Consider the following 5,123-nt stretch of genomic DNA (forward strand, 5'->3'; position numbering starts at 1 on the left):
CATTTCTTTTCACCAGACACTTCTTGACAGGATGAAAACAATCCAGTGGGGATTCTACCTTCCCCCCCACACTCTGAAACTAAACTCCCTCTTGAAAACTTGTAAGCCAGTCACTTTGTGCCTTTGTGCCTTTCCAATCTAGGTAACCAATGTCTAAGTTGCCCATCCCTATCAACCCTGTATACAGAGGGGATAGCATTGATCCTCAATATCCTCCATCCAGTTTTGACAGTAAATGGACAACTGCAGCAAATATGGCCTGAGAAGATTTTGTTGACGAATTCCTCAGACTCCTCAAGGATGAGGGCTAGTTACCCAACCAGATAATCCACTGGAGCCAGGACAGGTGTTAGCTGAGGGTGAGGAGAATTTAGAACAGATAATAAAAGAGAGAGAAGATAAGTATCAGTTGCAACCTCAAGACTAACAACAACAGTTATTAAGTGCTGTCAAGTAAAGACTATAATTCATCCCACTAACCTTCTTCTTCTACATTCTCCCAGAAAGTGGGTCCTCCAAGAATTCTGGAGGATCTGCTCCCCAAATATATACATAGAAGTCTATCCTCGTTGTGCAAGGTGTGGGCTGTGTTGTGTCCTGTGACACACCTTCCAGAACCCTGTTTGGTAATGAAGGACTTATTTCTAAAGCTGCTTGGAGTGTTACCTTCAGAAAGCCTTTAGCTGATAGTTACCTTTGAGGATTGCCTCGGGTGAAGAGAGCTGCTTCACTTACTGTGAAGAGAGCTGTTTTACTCCCTTCCCAGGGCAGCCCATATCAAATGACACATTCACTGATGAATGTGAGGCCAAGAGGCCCAGTACACTCACTCCAAAATGGGAGCCAACCATGAGCACATTGTAAGGTCAACGGAGGCTTCTGTTGAGACTTCCATAAGAGCTCAATTTTTCTCTCTGCCCACTCCCTTCTTGCTCTCCTTCCTTCTCACGAGTGTTAGGCAGTGGATTTTATATCTGTGGATGTAATCCCATTTGGACTAGTGTTTCTTTGTTATATTAATGAGAACAAATCTGTGTAGGGGGTGTCCTAAATGTAATCACTTTTGTGGGATAAAAAGAGCAGATTACGCACACAAAAAAAGTAAGCACAAATGAGGGAATAAACTATCACTATCACTTGCAAATCATCCAGGAACCAAGGAACACTAAAGAAGCTGACACAGAGTTTTCTCCCAGAACAGACAGAAAGTAAGAATTCCCCTAGAGTGGTGCCTTCAATTTAGGCTTCTAGCCTCCTAAAGGGAGAAAATCCTGTCTTAGAAGAATTGATGCATTTGAGTTGTGGTGTTGGAGGAGAATATTGAAAGTACCGTGGACTGCCAAAAGAACAAATAGATTTGTGTTCAAAGTACAACCAGAGTGCTCCCTGGAAGCCAGGATGGTCAGACTTTGTCTCTCATACTTCAGACATATTATCAGGAGGGACCAGTCCCTGAAGAAGGACATCATGTTTGGTAGAAGGTAGGAGAAAAAGAGGAAGACCCCCAATGAGATGCAGCACAGTGGCAGCATCAATAGGCTCAAATGTAGTAATAATTGTGAGGTTGGTACAGGACCAGGCAATGTTTCATTCTGTTGTGCAGAGGGCCTGCTATAAGTTGATACCAACTGGATGGCACCTAACAACAACAAAGGGAGAAAATAAAATTTCTGTTTTTAAAACCACACACCGTGTTCTGTTGTGGCAGCACCAGGAAACTAAAACACCTACCAATCTACATGTAGATTTATGCCCAAAAGTTTTGAAAGCAAGGACTCAAAACAGATATTTGTGCATCAATGTTCAAAACAGCATTATTCATGCAAACCCCCTTCCAAGACTAAGACTCAATGGGAATACCCACCCTGATTGGTGGCCATGTTCGCCACCAATAAAGAGAAGTGAGGGAAAAACAGCAATGAAGCTTCAAGCTAAGCCCTACAACCTTCAATAGACTCCTGTGAACCTGGGTAGAGACCTGGTTGGCCAGCAGTGTGGCAAGACCTGGGGACTTTTCAGCCCAGAGTCAGTGACATAGCCACAGAGGACTAGAGTGGAGAGTGAAGCATCCAGCTGATAAGAAGAGCAGGCATATGCACAAGAACACCCACACTTGCAGATAATATACCCACATGACCTGGCTTCAATGACTAGATGATCAGAGCTCAACCAGAAAAAGAAAGAAGAGGAAAAAAAGAGTAATCTGATACAATTTGATGAACTTGACCTACACCTATGGATGCAGTAGCTCAAAAGCGGGAACAAATCCTTACAGCAAGGATCATTCCCACCCCCTCCATACAGAGAGTAGACAGGGATGGGCAACTTGGACATTAGCTACCAAAATGGAGGGGCTACAAAGGCAAGAAGTGACTGGCTTACAAGCTTTCAAAACAAAACAAAAAACAGCTTTATTCACAATAGCTAAAAGATAGATGTCTTAGGCTGGGTTCTCTAAAGAAGCAAACCCAGTGAAGCTGATGTGAACAAAAATGTATTTATAGGGAGAAATTTATCTCAAGGAAATGGTTCATGTAGTTGTAGAGGCCAACGAGTCCCAAGTCTATGGTTAGAAGCCAGACTTACCTAGCTGTAAGCACTGATGAACTCAAGATTGGCAGGTCAGGCAGCAGAATGCTGGCTCATGGGCTGCAGAGGCTGAAGAATCCAAGATCCACAGGTAAGACAGCAAATTGTTGACTGCAGAGGCTCATGAAACCAAAGTACAGCAAGCAATACACCAGACCGCTGACTCAAGTACCAAAACTCGGAGATCAGATGATATATAAGCCATATGAGGAATCCAGAGCAAGCGGAAAGTCAGAACTTTGCCATAACATCCATTTATATTGGATGCAAGACACAATCCTAAGGAAATTCCCTTTCAGCTGATTGCCTGCTCATAAAAGATCATATCATAGGAGTGCTTACATTATATTAGAACTTATAGGGTTGCTGAGGAGTGGTTTCTGGGTTTGAACCACCAATTTTGTGGTTAGCAGTGCTTATCCTATGGTACCACACCAGGACTCCAAAATGTATTTCAAATAGACAAATTTATCCAGCTACAAAGTAGAATTGATGTTATCAGGGGCATGGGAGTAAGAGGTGATGAGAAGCTTGTGTTTAATGGGTAAGAGATTCTGTTTGGGAAGATCAAAAAAGCTCTGGGAGGAGTGATGGTCACACAATGCTGTGACTATACTTAATAGCATGTAATATACAGTAAAAATGGAATGGGGTATTGATACATGTTACAAAATGGATTCACTTTGAAAACATTATGTAAAATGTCTTAGCCTGGGTTATCTAGAAAAGCAAAACCATATATCTAGCAGCACACACAAAAATACACATTGTTGTTGTTGTTAAGTGCTATCAATTGGTTCCAACCCTGTATAGGATTTCCAAGGCTGCATATCTTTGCAGGAGCAGAAAGCCTCATTTTTCTCCCACAGTTGGCTCAAATCACCAACTTTGTGGTTCACAATCCAGTGCTTCTCCTATAGAGTCACCACACTCCCCAAAATGTATATGTTGTTGCTAAGTGCCATTGAGTCCGTTCTGACTCATGGCGACACTGTATAGGGTTTCTGAGGAGCAGGTTGTGAGCTTGAACCTTGAATTTCAAACCAACCCTGTGTTCCAGTGCTTATCCTACAGCACCACACCTGGGCTCCAAAATTACATATTATTGTTGTTGCTGTTAAATGATGTCAAGTTGGTTCCACCCCATAATGACCCCGTATAGTGTTTCCAAGGAGCAGCTGGTAAGCTTGAACTGCCAACCTTGTGACTCAAACAGGCTTTGCAGTTCAATGCACTAACCCACAGTGCAACACCAGGACTCCAAAAATACATATAGAGAGATTTATTTCAATGAAATGGCTCACATAGTTGGACCTACAGTCAACACTTATGGAAGCAACAGTCAAGAAATCAAAATCTACTGCAAAAAGACCTCTTTAAAGTATTAAAGAACACAGGTATCAGTTTGAGGATTAATGAGCACCTAACCCAAGCCATGGTATTTTCAAGTCTCAGATGGGTGTGAAAATTGGACAATCAAGTGTTGAAGAGCAAAGATGTCCGTTTGAGGACTAAGGTGCACCTGACCCAAGCCATGGTATTTCAATAACCTCATGTGTATGAGAAAGCTGAACAATGAATAAGGAAAACCGTAGAAAAATTGATGCCTTTGAGTTATGGTGTTGGAAGAGAATATTGAAAGTGCCAGGGGCTGTCATGTGTTGGAAGAAGTACAACCAATATGGCTAAACTTCATCTCTCATACTTCGGACATATTGTCAAGAGGGACCAGTCACTGGAGAGGGATATCATGTTTGGTAAGGTGGAGGGTCAGAGAGAAAGAAGAAGACCCCCAACGAGATGGATTGGCAAAGAGGCAGCACCAATGGGCTCAAGCATGGCAACAATTGTGAGGTTAGCCCAGGACTGGGCAGTGTTTTGTTTTGTTGTGCATAGGGTCACTATGAGTTGGTACTGACTCGATGGCACCTCACAACAACAAATAGAAGAATAGATGCATTTGAATTAAGGTGTTGGCAAAGAATATTGAAAATACCATGGACTACCAGAAGAACAAATAAATCTTTCTTGGAAGAAGTACAGCCAGAATGTTCCTTAGAAACAAGGATGGCAAGACTTCATACATCTCTTATTCTTTGGACATGTTGTCAGGAAGGATCAGTCCCTGGAGAAGGACATCATGCTTGGTAAAGGGGAGCATCAACAAGATGCACTGACATGGTGACAGCAACAATGGGCTCAGACGTAACAATAATTGTGAGGATGACGCAGGACTAGGTAGCATTTCATTCTGTTGTACAGAGGCTTGCTACGAGTCAGAACTAACTCAATGGTGCCCAACAACAACAACAACAACAACAATAAGGCAGAAGATAAAAGAAAATAAACAGAATGACAAGATTTACCTGTATTATGGGGAAATGGCTAAATGAGTCAGAAATTGACTTCTGGAAATGTCATAAGACATGCACGGTATATGCATGGGTGTACTCTACTAGAGGAGTCCTGGTGTGGCACTGTGGGCTAATGCATTAGACTGCAAAATAATTTGAACTGCAAGGTCGGTGGTTCAA

This window comes from Chrysochloris asiatica, unplaced genomic scaffold (genome assembly GCF_000296735.1).
Source record: "Chrysochloris asiatica unplaced genomic scaffold, ChrAsi1.0 scaffold00104, whole genome shotgun sequence".
NCBI lineage: Eukaryota > Metazoa > Chordata > Mammalia > Afrosoricida > Chrysochloridae > Chrysochloris > Chrysochloris asiatica.